The following is a 17,216-nucleotide window of genomic DNA, read 5'->3' as shown; positions in this document are numbered from 1 at the left end:
ATTTGCCATCTGTGTACCTTTGGTGAGTTATCTGGTCATGTCTCTTGCCAGTTTTTTAATTGGATTGTTCTTTTTTTAAAATTTTAGTTTAAATTCTGGGATACATGCACTGAATGTACATGTTTGTTACATAGGTATACATGTGTCATGGTGGTTTGCTGCACCTATCAACTTGTTGTCTAGGTTTTAAGCCCCACATGCATTAGGTATTTGTCCTAATGCTCTCCCTCCCCTTTTCCCTCAACCCCCAAAAGGCCCCGGTGTGTGGTTGTGGGTTTGTCATAAAAGCTGTTATTATTTTGAGATATGTTCCATCAATACCTAGTTTATTGAGAGTTTTTATCATGAAGGAGTGTTGAATTTTATTGAAGGTCTTTTCTGTACCTATTGAAATAATCATGTAGTTTTTGTCGTTGGTTCTGTTTATGTGATGGATTACATTTACTGCTGTGCATATGTTGAACCAGCCTTGCATCTCAGGGATGAAGCCGACTTGATTGTGGTGGAGAAGCTTTTTGATATGCTGCTGGATTCAGTTTTGCCAATGTTTTGTTGAGGGTTTTTGCATTGATTTTCATCAGGGATATTGGCCTGAAATTCTCTTTTTTGTTGTCTCTGCCAGGTTTTGGAATTAGGATTTTTTCTATTGTGTGGAATACTTTCAGAAGGAATAGTACTAGCTCCTCTTTGTACCTCTGGTAGAATTTGGCTATGAATGGCTATGAATCCATTTGGTCCTGGGCTTTTATTTGGTTGGTAGGCTATTAATTACTGCCTCAATTTCAGAACTTGTTACTGGTCTATTCAGGGATTCGACTTCTTCTTGGTTTAGTCTTGGGAGGGGGTATGTGTTCAGAAATTGATCCATTTCTTCTAGATTTTCTAGTTTATTTGCATAGAGGTGTTCATAGTATTCTCTGATGGTAGTTTGTGTTTGTGTAGGATCAATGGTGATATCCCCTTTATCATTTTTTATTGTATCTATTTGATTCTTCTCTCTTTCCTTCTTTGTCAGTTGGGCTAGTGGTCTATCTATTTTGTTAATCTTTTCAAAAAACCAACTCCTGTATTCATTGATTTTTGGAAGGGTTTTTCATGTCCCTATCCCCTTCAGTTCTGCTCTGATCTTAGTTATTTCTTGCCTTCTGCTAGCTTTTGAATTTGTTTGCTATTGCTTCTCTAGTTCTTTTGGTTGTGATATAAGGGTATCAGTTTTAGATCTTTCCTGCTTTCTGATGTGGGCATTTAGTGCTACAAATTTCCCTCTACACACTGCTTTAAATGTGTCCCAGAGATTCTGGTATGCTGTCTCTTTGTTCTCACTGATTTCAAAGAACTTCGTTATTTCTGCCTTACTTTTGTTGGTTTACCCAGTAGTCATTCAGGAGCAGGTTGTTCAGTTTCCATGTAGTTGTGCCATTTTGAGTGAGTTTTTTTTTTTTTTTTTTTTTTTTGAGACAGAGTCTCACTCTGTTGCCCAGGCTGGAGTGCAGTGGCCAGATCTCAGCTCACGGCAAGCTTCGCCTCCCGGGTTTAAGCCATTCTCCCGCCTCAGCCTCCCGAGTAGCTGGGACTACAGTTGCCCGCCACCTCGCCCGGCTAGTTTTTTGTATTTTATAGTAGAGACGGGGTTTCACCGTGTTAGTCAGGATGGTCTTGATCTCCTGACCTCATGATCCGCCCATCTCGGCCTCCCAAAAGTGCTGGGATTACAGGCTTGAGCCACCATGCCCGGCCTTGAGTGAGTTTCTTAATCCTGACTGCTAATTTGATTGCACTATGGTCTGAGAGGCTGATTGGTATCATGTCCATTATTTCACATTTGCTGAGGAGTGTTTTATTTCCAATTATGTGGTCGATTTTAGAATAAGTGCTATGTGGTGCTGAGAAGAATGTATAGTCTCTTGATTTGTGGTGGAGGATTCTATAGATGTCTATTAGGTCCACTTGATCCAGAACTGAGTTCAAGTCCTGAATGTCCCTGTTAATTTTCTGTCTCATTGATCTGTATAATATTGACAGTGAGATGTTAAAGTCTTCCATTATTATTGTGTTGGAGTATAAGTCTCTTTGTAGGTGTCTACAAACTTTCTTTATGAATCTGGGTGCTCCTGTATTGGGTGCATATATGTTTAGGGTAGTTAGCTCTCCGTGTTGAATTGATCCCTTTACCATTATGTAATGCCCTTCTTTTTCTTTTTTAATCTTTGTTGGTTTAAAGTCTGTTTTATCAGAAACTAGGATTGCAATCCCTGATTTTTTTTTTTCTTTCCATTTGCTTGGTAAATATTCCTCCTTCCCTTTATTTTGAGCCCGTGTGTGTCTCTGCATGTGAAATGGGTCTCCTGAATACAGCACACTGATGGGTCTTGACTCTTTATCCAAATTGCCATTCTGCGTCTTTTAATTGGGGCATTTAGCCCATTTACATTTAAGGTTAATACTGTTATGTGTGAATTTGATCCTGTCATCATGATGCCAGCTGGTTATTTTGCACATTAGTTGATGCAGTTTCTTCATAGTGTCATTGGTCTTTATATTTTAGTGTGTTTTTGCAGTGACTGGTACCAGTTGTTCCTTTCCATATTTAGTGCTTCCTTAAGGAACTCTTGTAAGGCAGGCCTGGTGGTGACAAAAATCTCTCAGCATTTGCTTGTCTATAAAGGATTTTATTTCTCTTTCACTTATGAAACTTAGTTTGGCTGGATATGAAATTCTGGATTGAAAATTATTTTCTTTTTTTTTTTTTTTTTTTTTTTTTTTGAGACGGAGTCTTGCTCTGTCGCCCAGGCTAGAGTGCAGTGGCCGGATCTCAGCTCACCGCAACCTCTGCCTCCTGGGTTCACGCCATTCTCCTGCCTCAGCCTCCCGAGTGGCTGGGACCACAGGCGCCCACCACCTCGCCCGGCTAATTTTTTGTATTTTTAGTAGAGACGGGGTTTCACCGTGTTAGCCAGGAGGGTCTCGATCTCCTGACCTCGTGATCCGCCCGTCTCGGCCTCCCAAAGTGCTGGGATTACAGGCTTGAGCCACCGCGCCCGGCCTGAAAATTATTTTCTTTAAGAATGTTGAATATTGGCCTCCACTTTCTTCTGGCTTGTAGGGTTTCTGCAGAGAGATCACCTGTTAATCTGATGGGCTTCCCTTTGTAGGTAACCTGACCTTTCTCTCTGGCTGCCCTTAATATGTTTTCTTTTGTTTCAACCTTGGAGAATCTGACAATTTTGTGTCTTGGGGTTGCTCTTCTCGAGGAGTATCTTAGTGATGTTCTCTGTATTTCCTAAATTTGAATGTTGGCCTGCCTTGCTAGGTTGGGGAAGTTCTCCTGGATAATATCCTGAAGTGTGTTTTCCAGCTTGGTTTCATTCTCCCCGTCACTTTCAGGGACCCCTAACAATTGTAGGTTTGGTCTTTTCGCATAGTCCCATATTTCTTGGAGGATTTTTTCGTTTCTTTTCATTTTTTTTTCTCTAATATTGTCTTCACATCTTATTTGAGTAAGTTGTTCTTCAATGTCTGATATCATTTCTTCAAGTATCAATAGCTTGATTGATTCAGTTATTGGTACTTGTGTATGCTTCATGAAGTTCTCGTGCTGTGTTTTTCAGCTCTATTTATGTTCTTCTCTGAACTGGTTATTCTAGTTAGCAGTTTCTGTAACATTCTGTCAAGGTTTTTAGCTTCCTTGCATTGGGTTAGAACATGCTCCTTTAGCTCAGAGGAGTTTGTTATTACCCATCTTCTGAAGCCTACTTGTGTCAATTTGTCAAACTCTTTGTCTGTCCAGTTTTGTGCCTTAGCTGGAGAGGAGTTGCAATCATTTGAAGGGGAAGAGGCATTCTGGTTTCTGGAATTTTAAGCATTTTTTACTCTGCTTTTTCCTCATCTTTGTGGATTTATCTACATTTGGTCTTTGAGGCCGATGAACTTTATTTGGGATTTCTGTGTGAGAGTCCTTTTTGTTGATGATGATGTTATTGTTTTCTATTTGTTAGTTTTTTTTTTTTTTTCCTAAGACTCAGCCCCTCTTCTGCAGGTGAGCTGCAGTTTGCTGGAGGTCCACTGTAGACCCTATTTGCCTGGATATCACCAGCGGAGGTTGCAGAACAGCAAAGATTCTGTCGGCTCCTTGGAAGTTTTGTCCCACAGGGGCACTGGCCTGATGCCAGGCAGAGCTCTAGCATATGAAGTGTCTTTCAACACCTGTTGGGAGGTTTCTCCTAGTCAGGAGGCAGGAGGGTCAGGGATCCACTTGAGAAGGCAGTCTGTTCCTTAACAGAGCTTGAGTGCTGTGCTGGGAGAACCCTCCTTGTCAGGGTCCACTGCTGTCTTCAGAGCTGGCAAGCAGGAACGTTTAAGTCTGGTGAAGCTGTGCCCACAGCTGCCATTTCCCCCAGGTGCTCTGTTCCAGGGAGATGGGAGTTTTATTCATAAGCCCTTGACTGGGGTTGTCGCCTTTCTTTCAGAGATGCCCTGCCCAGTGAAGAGGAATCTAGAGAGGCAGTCTGGCCACAGCCGCTTTGCCATGCTGTGTTGAGTTCCACCCAGTCTGAACTTCCAGGCCTCCTTCACACTGTCTGGGGAAAACTGCCTACTCAAGCCTCTGTAATGGTGGACGCCCCTCCCTGCACCAAGCTGGATCATTTCAGGTTGACTTCAAACTGCTATGCTGGCAGCAAGAATTTCAAGTTAGTGGCTCTTAGCTTGCTGGGCTCTGTGGGAGTGGGACCGACTGAGCGAGACCACTTGGCTCCCTGGCTTCAACCCCCTTCCCAGGGCAGTGAATGGTTCTGTCTCACTGGGGTTCCAGGTACCACTGGGGTACAAAAAAAAATCCTGCAGCTAGCTTGGTGTCTGCCCGAACAGCTGCCCAGTTTTGTGCTTGAAACCCAGGGCCCTGGTAGTGTAGGCACATGAGGGAATCTCCTGGTCTGCAGACTGCAAAAACCAAGAGAAAAGCATAGTATCTGGGCCAGGTAGCACAGTTCCTCACAGTTTCCCTTGGCTGGGAAAAGGAGGTCCCTGGCTCCTCATACTTCCTGGGTGAGGCAACTCCCCACCCTGCTTTTGCTCACTCTCCGTGGGCTGGACCCAATGAGATGAGCAGGGTACCTCAGTTGGAAATGCAGAAAGCAGTCCGTTCCAAGATGGCCAAATAGGAACAGCTCTGGTCTGCAGCTCCTAGTGTGATCAATGCAGAATATGGTGATTTCTTCATTTCCAACTGAGGTACTTGGTTCATCTCATTGGGACTGGTTGGAGAGTGGATGCAGCCCACGGAGGGTGAGCTGAAGCAGGGCAGGGCATTGCCTCACCCAGGAAGCACAAGGGGGTCAGGGGATTTCCCTTTCCTAGCCAAGGGAAGCCGGGACAGACTGTACCTGGAAAATCAGGACATTCCCACCCTAATACTGTGCTTTTCCAATGGTCTTAGCAAACGGGACACCAGGAGATTATATCCTGTGCCTGTATCAGTGGGTCCTATGCTCATGGAGCCTTGCTGACTGCTAGCACAGCAGTCTGAGATTGACCTGCGAGGCAGCAGCCTGGTAGGAGGAGGGACTTCCGCCATTGCTGAGGCTTGAGTAGGTAAACAAAGTGGCTGGGGAAGCTTGAACTGGGTAGAACTCGCCGCAGCTCTGCAAGGCCTGCTGCCTCTGTAGACCCCACCTCTGGGGGCAGGGCATAGCTGAGCAAAAGGCAGCAGAAACTTCTGCAGACTTAAACGTCCCTGTCTGACAGTTCTGAAGAGAGCAGTGGTTCTCCCAGCATGGTGTTTGAGCTCTGAGAACGGACAGACTGCCTCCTCAAGTGGGCCCCAGAGCCCCATGAAGCCTAACGGGGAGACACCTCCCAGTAGGGGCCGACTGACACCTCATACAGGCAGGTGCCCCTCTGGGATGAAGCTTCCAGAGGAAGGATCAGGCAGCAATATTTGCTGTTCTGCAGCCTCTGCTGGTGATACCCAGGCAAACAGGGTCTGGAGTGGACCTCCAGCAAACTCCAACAGACCTGCAGCTGAGCGACCTGACTCTAAGAAGGAAAACTAACAAACAGAAAGGAATAGCATCAACATCAACAAAAAGGACATCCACACCAAAACCCCATCTCTAGATCACCAGCATCAAAGACCAGAGGTAGATAAAATCACAAAGTTGGGGAGAAACCAGAGCAGAAAAGCTAAAAATTCTAAAAACCAGAGCATCTCTTCTCCTCCAAAGGATTGCAGCTCCTCGCCAGGAATGGAACAAAGCTGGATGGAGAATGACTTTGACAAGCTGACAGAAGTAGGCTTCAGAAGGTCAGTAATAACAAACTTCTCCAAGCTAAAGGAGGATGTTCAAACCCATTGCAAGGAAGCTAAAAACCTTGAAAAAAAGATTAGACAAATGGCTAACTAGAATAAACAGTGTAGAGAAGATCTTAAATGACCTGATGGACCTGGAAACCATGGCACAAGAACTTCGTGATGCCTGCACAAGCTTCAATAGCTGATTCGATCAAGTGGAAGAAAGGGTATCGGTGATTCAAATTAATGAAATAAATTTGAAATTCAAATTAATGAAATAAAGCGAGAGGAGAAGTTTAGAGAAAAAAGAGTAAAAAGAAGTGAACAAAGCTTCCAAGATATATGGGACTATGTGAAAAGACCAACTCTATGTTTGATTGGTGTACCTGAAAGTGATGGGGAAAATGGAACCAAGCATGGAAAACAGTCTTCAGCATATTATCCAGGAGAACTTCCCCAACCTAGCAAAGCAGGCCAGCATTCAAATTCTGGAAATACAGAGAACTTCACTAAGGTACTCCTTGAGAGCAACCCCAAGACACATAATTGTCAGATTCACTAAGGTTGAAATAAAGGAAAAATTGTTAAGGGCAGCCAGAGAGAAAGCTTAGGTTACCCACAAAGGGAATTCCATCAGACTAACAGTGGATCTCTCGGCAGAAACTCTACAAGCCACAAGAGAGTGGGGCCAATATTCAACATTCTTAAAGAAAAGAATTTTCAACCCAGATTTCATATCCAGCCAAACTAAGTTTCATAAGTGAAAGAGAAATAAAATCCTTTACAGACAAGCAAATGCTGAGAGATTTTGCCACCATCAGGCCTGCCTTACAAGAGCTCCTGAAGGAAGCACTAAACTTGGAAAGGAACAACCAGTACCAGTCGCTGCAAAAACATGCCAGATTGTAAAGAAAACCAATGCTAGGAAGAAACTGCATCAACTAAGAAGCAAAATAACCAGCTAACATCATAATGGCAGGGTCAAATTCACAAATAACAATATTAACCGTAAATGTAAATGGACCAAAAGCCCCAATTAAAAGACATACACTGGCAAATTGGATAAAGAGTCCAGACCCATCAGTGTGCCGTATTCAGGAGACCCCTCTCATGTGCAGAGGCACAGATAGGCTCAAAATAAAGGGATGGAGGAAGATCTACCAAGCAAATGGAAAGCAAAAAAAGCAGGGATTGCAATCCTAGTCTCTGATAAAACAGACTTTAAACCAACAAAGATCAAAAGAGACAAGGTCATTGCATAATGGTAAAGGGATCAATTCAACAAGGAGAGCTAATTATCCTAAATATATATGCACCCAATACAAGAGCACCCAGATTCATAGAGCAAGTCCTTAGAGACCTACAAAGAGACTTAGACTCCCACAGAATAATAATGGGAGACTTTAACACCCCACAGTCAATATTAGATCAACAAGACAGAAGGTTAACAAGAATATCCAGGGATTAAACACAGCTTTGCACCAAGCGGATCTAATGATATCTACAGAACTCTCCACCACAAATCAACAGAATATACATTCTTCTCAGCACCACATCGTACTTATTCCAAAACTGACCACATAGTTGGAACTAAAGCACTTCTTAGCAAATGTAAAAGAACAGAAATTATAACAAGCTGTCTCTCAGACCACAGTGCCATCAAATTAGAACTCAGGATTAAGAAACTCACTCAAAACTGCACAACGACATGGAAATTGAACAACGTGCTCCTGAATGACTACTGGGTAAAAAACTAAATGAAGGCAGAAATAAAGACTTTTTTGAAACCAATGAAAGCAAAGACACAACGTACCAGAATCTCTGGGACACATCTAAAGCAGTGTGTAGAGGGAAATTTATAGCACTAAATGACCACAAGAGAAAGCAGGAAAGATCTAAAATCGACACCCTAACATCAAAATTAGAAGAACTGGAGAAGCAATAGCAAACAAATTCAAAAGCTAGCAGAAGGCAAGAAATAACTAAGATCAGAGCAGAACTGAAGGAGATAGAGACACAAAATCCCTTCAAAAAATCAATGAATACAGGAGCTGGTTTTTTGAAAAGATCAACAAAATTGATAGACCACTAGCAAGAATAATAAGAAAAGAGAGAAGAATCAAATAGGTGCAATAAAAAATGATAGAGGGGATATCACCAGCGATCCCACAGAAATACAAACTACCATTAGAGAATACTATAAACACCTCTATGCAAATAAACTAGAAAATCTAGAAGAAATGAATAAATTCCTGGACACATACACCCTCCCAAGACTAAACCAGGAGGAAGCTGAATCTCTGAATAGACCAATAACAGGCTCTGAAATTGAGGCAATAATGAATAGCCTACCAACCAAAAAAACTCCAGGACCAGACGGATTCACAGCCAAATTCTACCAGAGGTACAAAGAGGAACTGGTACCATTCCTTCTGAAACTATTCCAATCAATAGAAAAACAGACAATCCTCTCTAACTCATTTTATGAGGCCAGCATCATCCTGATGCCAAAGCCTGGCAGAGACACAACAAAAATAGATAATTTTAGACCAATATCCCTGATGAGCATTGATGCAAAAATCTTTAATAAAATACTGGCAAACCAAATCCAGCAGCACATTTAAAAGCTTATCCACCATGATCAAGTCAGCTTCATCCCTGGGATGCAAGGCTGGTTCAACATACACAAATCAATCAATGTAATCCATCACATAAACAAAAGCAATGACAGAAACCACATGGCTCTATCAATAGATGCAGAAAAGACCTTTGACAAAATTCAACAGCCCTTCATGCTAAAAGCTTTCAATAAACTAGGTATTGATGGAACGTATCTCAAAATCATGAGAGCTATTTATGACAAACCCACACCCAATAGCATACTGAATGGTACAAAACTGGAAGCATTCCCTTTGAAAACTGGCACAAGACAGGGATGCTCTCTCTCACCACTCCTATTCAACATAGTGTTGGAAGTTCTGGCCAGAGCAATCAGGCAAGAGAAAGAAATAAAGGGTATTCAATTAGGAAAAAAGGAAGTCAAATTGTCCTAGTTTGCAGATGACATGATTGTATATTTAGAAAACCCCATCGTCTCAGCCCAAAATCTCCTTAAGCTGATAAGCAACTTCAGCAAAGTCTCATGATACAAAATCAATGTGCAAAAATCACAAGCATTCTTATACACCAATAACAGACAAACAGAGAGCCAAATCATGAGTGAACTCCCATTCACAACTGCTACAAAGAGATTAAAATACCTAGAATCCAACTTACAAGAGATGTGAAGGACCTCTTCAAGGAGAACTACAAACCACTGCTCAACAAAATAAAAGAGGACACAAACAAATGGAAGAACATTCCATGCTCATGGATAGGAATAATCAATATAATGAAAATGGCCATACTGCCCAAGGTAATTTATAGATTCAATGCCATCCCCGTCAAGCTATGAATGATTTTCTTAACAGAAATGGAAAAAATACTTTAAAGTTCATATGGAACAAAAAGAGCCTGCATTGCCAAGACAATCCTAAGCCAAAAGAACAAAGCTGGAGGCATCAGGCTACCTGACTTCAAACTATACTACAAGGCTATAGTAACCAAAACAGCATGGTACTGGTACCAAAACAGAGAGAGAGACCAATGGAACAGAACAGAGGCCTCAGAAATAACACCATACATCTCAAAAAAAAAAAAAAAAAAAAAAAAAAAAAAAAAAAACTCAGGAAACAACAGATGCTGGAGAGGATGTGGAGAAATAGGAATGCTTTTACACTGTTGGTGGGAGTGTAAACTAGTTCAACAATTATGGAAGACAGTGTGACGACTCCTCAAGGATCCAGAACTAGAAATACCATTTGACCCAGTGATCCTATTACTGGGTATATACCCAAAGGGTTATAAATCATGCTGCTATAAAGACACTTGCACATGTATGTTTATTGCAGCACTATTCACAATAGCAAAAACTTGGAACCAACCCAAATGTCTATCAATGACAGACTGGATTAAGAAAATGTGGCACATATACACCATGGAATACACTATGCAGCCATAAAAAAGGGATGAGTTCATGACTTTTGCAGGGACACAGATGAAACTGGAAACCATCATTCCGAGCAGACTATCACAAGGAGCGAAAACCAACCACCACCTGTTCTCACTCATAGGTGGGAATTGAACAATGAGAACACTTGGACACAGGGTGGGGAACATCACACACAGGGGCCTGTCGTGGGTTGAGGGGCAGGGGGAGGGATAGCATTAGGAGAAATACCTAATGTAAATGGTGAGTTAATGGGTGCAGCAAACCAACTTGGCATATGTATACCTATGTAACAAACCTGCGTGATGGGCACATGTACCCTAGAACTTAAAGTATAACTTAAAAAAAAAAAGGGAATGCAGAAATCACCTGTCTTCTGTTGGTCTCACTGGGAGCTGCAGATCAGAGCTGTTCCTTTTCAGCTATCTTGCCAGATCTACTGTTCTTTTTTTCCTTATTGAGTTTTAAGAATTCTTTGCGTATTTTGGAGAATAGTTCTTTATCATATATTCTTTTACAACAAGTAGCTTCCTCCCTCATCTCTTTACTCTTTTCCACATAATCCTATCTATTTCCTTCTTGGCAGTTATCTCAATCTCGAGTACCTATTTATTTAGGTGGTTTTTTTTTTTTATTATTATTATTAACTAAAAGATGGATGAGAAGTGGAGATCTGTAGGCTTCTTAGGTAGGGGAGACTTAAGACTTTTCTTGTTTTCTCCACTTCTCTACTTGTTTTCTCCCTGAGAGATGATGTGTGAGTTCTCATCCTCCGGAAGCAGATGCCAAGATGTAGTTGGAAATGTGAGACATGTACGGGGCAAAACAGTCATGAAAGCTAATGGGGGGGAATTGAGAAAGGAGTAGGGAGAGAGAGTAAGGTGATGCAGGGCAGGCAAACCCCAAAATTGGGACTTAGCCTGTGAGGGTTCTTGGCTTCACCCAGGAAAGAATTCAACGCTGAGTTGGTGGTGTTAGCAACTTTGATTGAAGAAACAGTATGCAGCGGCAGAGGTACTGCTCCTTGAAGACCAGGGCTACTCCACAGGCAGTGTGCCCAGAGTAGCAGCTCAGAGGCAGTTCTGTAGTCATAGTTACACCCACTTTTAACTACGTTTAAATTAAGGGATGGATTATGTAGCCATTTCTGGGAAAAGGTTGATAACTTCTTGGTCATCAAGTTGCCATGGAAAGGAGCGATAACTTCCAGGTGTTGCTGTGTCAATAGTAAACTGACACAGCACACTGGTGGACGTGTCTTATGGAAGCTGCTTCTGATACAGAATGGCTGGGCTCCCAGCTAAAACCCACCCTCAACCTTGGAATCTTGGCCCTAAGTGAAAACTGGACATTTATCCCAGCCCTGAAGGGTCAGCTGTTTCACTTAGGGCCAAGATTCCAAGCTTGAGGGTGGGGTTTAGCTGGGAGCTCAGCAGTTCTGTATCACTTCTACCCTGATTCTGTTTTAGTCCTCAGTTTGGTCTGGTGTCCAAGCCCCATCTTTAGAGTCAACTCCCACCTCTTACCTCAAAAGGAGAGAGAAAATGAAGGAACATTGGGTAGGAAGAAGCTCAAACTATGGCACAGCTCTGAGAATGTCTCAGCAATCTGATGAGGCGTTCTCATGTGAACAATGCCCATTAGAGGGGTCCTGCACTGGGAAACAATTGCCTGGCTCTAGTCCCCTGTCATCACCATCAGGGGAATGGCACTGGAGAACATGGCTTTGTCATGAATACTGTGGCAGATCCCAAAGGAGCATGGGCTTGGGGCTGTCCACTAAGCACACTCCTTGAGCAGAATCTCATTTGAGGGGAGAGCTGAGTGGTGCTGTCAAAGGTTGTCACAGGAAGGGTTACTCTGGATTGGTTGGACTTGAGGACACTGAGCCTTTTTTTTTTTTTTTTCTGTTAGATGGTTCGTCGAGCATTAAAAGCTTAAGTGCAGAAGGTAGAACAACCGGAACACTCACACCTTGCTGGTGGGAGTGTAAAATGGGACAGGCACTTTGGAAAGAAATTTGACCTACTTTGTAACATTAAACATAACCTTATCTGTTGAGCAAACATTTCTAGTCCTAGGTATTTATTCAAGAGAAATGAAAACTTAATTTTCACACAGATACTTTATCAAAGAATGCTCAATCACAATTTTATTCAAAGTATCCCAGTACTGGAAATAGCAAAAATGTCCATTATCAGGAGAATGATAAACAAATTGTAGCATGTGCATGCTGTAGTAACCTACTCAGCAATAAAGAAGAACAAATTACTGATATATAGCAAGTTTGCCAAAGGGATACACCCAGGTAATCCCCATCTGATCACAATATAGAACATTTCCATCTACCAGAAAGTTTCTTTGTGTCCCTTCCCAGTCAATTCCTTTCTCTGGGTACATTAGCTTGCTTGGGCTGTGTTTGGTAAATGTCAATTCTTCACAATTTGGTCTTGAGGTCCCCACCTCTTAATACCTTTGCATTGGGGATTAAGTTTCAACATGAATTTTCAAGGAGACACAAACATTCAAACTATAGCACTCTGCCTCTGCTTGCTAACAGTTTATGTCTTTATCATATACAAAATACATTTATTCCACCCTAGTAACCCCAAAAGTCTTAACTCATTCCAGCATCAACTTTAGAGTCTAAGTTGAAATTTCATCTAACTATCATCTAAACCAAGGAGGATAATTGCAAATTCTCCTCCTTGATTTTGATGATATTTAGATGATGATATTTAGATGTGAGCCTGTTGAGCCACCTCTCTTGATGTTGGCTATAAATATAGGCTGACCAGGAAAGCAGTTAGGTTCAGGTGTGTTGGTCAGGTGAGACACAAAGGAGGCAGCACAACAAAGCACATGGAATAACAGAAGCAGTTTTGTTACTTACATGTCCCAGAAAGAAGAGGACAGCATGCCTCATAGGGCCAAAAAGAAGAGGGATTCAGAACATGCATGTTCCTCTCAGCCAGTGTGTAGAGAGCAAGAGAGAGAGAGAGTAAGGGACCTGTAGGTCAAAGCCTTTACTGGGGTCCAGTGCATTACTGAAGCATGTTCCTGTGGGGAGTTCTCTCTGGTAGGTTTAGAGCAAGTAGGCCAAGTTCCATGGGGTCATGCTGTGGCTGAGAGGTGGTCCCTATGGCATATCTGAGCTGTCCTTGAAGGGTGTAGGGAACAAGAGGAGTGAGCCAAATATGTTGTACCTAGCTGTCCCACAAGGAGGTTGGGGAGGTGGTCACCAGTGGCAGAGGTTTAAGGCAGATATCTGGACTGACCATCGAGGAACTGGGATGAAGTATAGAACCAGAAACTGTCAACGGTGACTACACCCTGCTTCTAGTATGAGAAGGTTCAGGTTATATTAAAATGGATGCCAAGGAAACATACAATTATGAGAATTTACTACAGGCTGCCACAGACAAGTACCACAAAGGCCAGGCATGGTGGTTCATGCCTGTAATCCCAGCATTTTGGGAGGCCAAGGCAGGCAGATTATGAAGTCAGGAGTTTGAGACCAGCCTGACCAACATGGTCTCTACTAAAAATACAAAAATTAGGCATGGTGGCATACGCCTGTAATCCCAGCTACTCAGGAGGCTGAGGCAGGAGAATCACTTGAACCCAGGAGGTAGAGGTTGCAGTGAGCCAAGATCGAGCCACTGTACTCAATCCTGGGTGACAGAGTGAGACTCTATCTCAAAAACAAAACAAAACAAAAAACCAACCAACCAACCAAACAAACAAAAAAACCAGAAAAGTACCACAGACTGGGGGTCTTAACAGAAATGTATTCACTGTGGGCCAGACACGGTGGCTCATGCCTGTAATCCTAGCACTTTGGGAGGCCGATATGGGGAGATCACGAGGTCAAGAAATTGAAACCATCCTGCCCAACATGGTGAAACACTGTCTCTACTAAAAATACAAAAAGTAGCTGGGCGTTGTGCATGTCTGTAGTCCCCGCTGCCTGGGAGGCTGAAGCAGGAGAATAGCTTGAACCCAGGAGACGGAGGTTGCAGTGAGCCAAGATTGCTCCACTGCACTCTGGCCTGGCAACAGAGTGAGACTCCGTCTCAAAAAAAGAAAAAGAAATTTATTCACTGTGGAAAATAGAAAGAGTCTAGATAGCTGGTCTGAGATCAAGGCGTCAGCAGGGTACTTCTTCTGAGGCCTTTCTCTTGGCTTGCAGATGTCTGTCTTTGCCTTATGTCCTCACATGGTCATCCCTCTGTATATGTCTGCGTCCTAATCTCCTCTTCCTATGAAAACACTAGTCATATTGGATTAGGGCCCACCCTCATGACCTTATTTTAACTTAATCACCCTTTTAAGAGCACTATTTCTAAACACAGTCATATTCTGAGGTACTGGCCCTCTATGAGGGCATCAACATAGAAATTTTGGAGGGACACAGTTATACATTGGGAAAAGCACTGATCTCATCATTTTCACCTTAGTTAGCCTACTTCAGAACTTCCCATAAATGGAATCATGTATTGTGTGTACTCTTTTATGTTTGGTTTCTTCCATTCGACATAATAATGATGAAGTTCATTCATGTTGTTTCCTTGACTGTGCAGAAGCTTCTTTCTTTGATGGAATCCTATTTGTCTACTACTTTTGGTTTTGTTGTCTGTGCTTTTGGGTTCATATCCAAAAAATTTTTGGCCACCAATGTCATGGAACTTTCCCGCTCTGTTTTATTCTAGTAGTTTTGTATTTTTCAGTCTTACGTTTATGACTTCAATCCATTTTGAGTTGATTTTTGTATATGGTGTGAGATAAGGGTCTAATTCCATTCTTCTGCATGTGGATATCTAGTCCCAACATCATTTATGAAGACATTGTCTTTTCCCCATTGTGCATTTGTCTTAGTTCATTTGTGCTGCTACAATAAAATACCAGCAACCAGGTAATTTGTAAACAACAGAAATTTATTTCTCACTTATGAATGCTAAGTTCAAGATCAAGTTGCCTACAAGTTCAGTGTCTGCTGAGAGCCTCGTCTCTGCTACCAAGATGGTGCCTCATTGCTGTGTCCTCTGGGGGTTGGTGGGGAACAGGTGCTGTGTCTTCACATGGCAAGGGTCAGAAAGGCAAAAAGAGCCAAATGTTTTATGAAGTCTCTTTTATAAGGGCTTTAATCCCATTCATGAAGGAGGAGCCCTCATGACCTAATCACCTTTTAAAGTCCCCACCTCTTAATACTTTTGCATTGGGGATTATATTTCAACATGAATTTTCAAGGGGGACACAAACACTCAAACTATAGCACTCTGCCTCTGCCTGCCAACAGTTCATATCTTTCTTATATACCAAATACATTTATTCCACCCTAGTAAACCAAAAAAATCCTAACTCATTCTGGCATCAACTTTACAGACTAGTCAGAAATCTCATCTAAATATCATCTAAACCAAGGAGGATAATTACAAATTCTCCTTGATGCAGATAATATTTAGATGTGAGCCTCTTTAGATGTGAAATCAAACAAGTTATGTGCTTCCAAAATACAGTGGTGGGACAGGAATTCTCATTTTGAAAAGAAGAAATAGGAGAGATGAAAAAGGTAACTGATCCCAAGTAAGTCCCAAACTCAACAAGACAAAAAACATTAAATCTTGAGGCCTGAGAATAATCTTTGACACCATGTCCTGCCTTCTAGACACCCTGGGGCAGAGGTTGTGTCCCCAACGCTCTGGGGGGCTGAGCCCCATGACTTTGCCTGGTGAAGCCTACATTACAGCTTTCATGGGTTGGAGTCTGGTGTCTAAGACTCTCCTTAACGGCAGTTGCACGTTGGTGGCTCTACAGTTTTGGGGTCTTCAGGGTAACCCCACTCTCATGGTTCCACCAGACATCTTTGTGGAGTCTCTCTGTGGCGGTTCTGACCCCATGGCTCCTCTGGGCATTGCCTTAGTGGAGGCTGTCTGCAGTGGCCCCACCCCTGTGGCAGTTCTCTGCCTGGGCCCTAAGGCTCTCTGGGACATCCTTTGAATTCTAGATAGAGGCATCCATTCACGCTTCTGCACCTCTTGCATTGTGCACACCATCAGAATTAGCACCATGTGCAGGCTGCCAAAGGTTACCCCATGCAATCCAAAGGGATGGCCTGAGTGGGTGGCTGAGAAATCTAAGCCATACTGTGGGGAGCAGAGACATGAGGTGGCACAGGGAAGCAAGCTCTAAGGTCCTATGGGCACCCTGGGCCCCTCCCTTGAAACCATTTTGCCTCCAAAGCCCTGGCACTCGGGCCTTGAGTGGCAGCCCTGAAGATCTGCAAAATGTCTTCAGGGTCATTTTTTCATTGTCTTGATAAATAGCATCTAACTTTCTTCTGTCCATACTAATCTCTTTCAAATATTCACTTGGTCACTCTTTTGATATTTTCTCCCAAACATGACTTTTTATTCTTTACAGGAAGGCTGAGAATTTTCCAAATCTTTAAGTTATGCTTCCCTTTTGATTATAAATTCTGTCTTTAATTTGTTTCTCTCTTCTCACATTTTGCTATAAACAGTCAAAAGAAGTCATGCTGCTCCTTCAATACTTCGTGTAGATATTTCTTCCACCAAAATCCTCTTTCATTGCTTGCAAATTCTGCCCTCCACAAAACACGAAGACATTGACACAAGGCCACACCCAGCTGATTTTTGTATTTTTAATAGAGATGGGGTTTCATCATGTTCGCCAGACTGGTCTTGAACTCTGACTTCAAGTGATCCACTTGCCTCGGCCTCCCAAAGTGCTGGGATTACTGGTGTAAAACACTGCACCCGTGGCTGTGCCTGGCCTGGATATTATATTTTTGATTGACAGATTTTTTTTTTTTTCCTTTAGCAACTTTGAAAATATCATCACACTATCTTTTGGCCT

The sequence above is a fragment of the Piliocolobus tephrosceles genome, chromosome 1 (assembly GCF_002776525.5).
Source record: "Piliocolobus tephrosceles isolate RC106 chromosome 1, ASM277652v3, whole genome shotgun sequence".
Lineage (NCBI taxonomy): Eukaryota > Metazoa > Chordata > Mammalia > Primates > Cercopithecidae > Piliocolobus > Piliocolobus tephrosceles.
Note: the sequence above shows the minus strand (reverse complement) of the source record.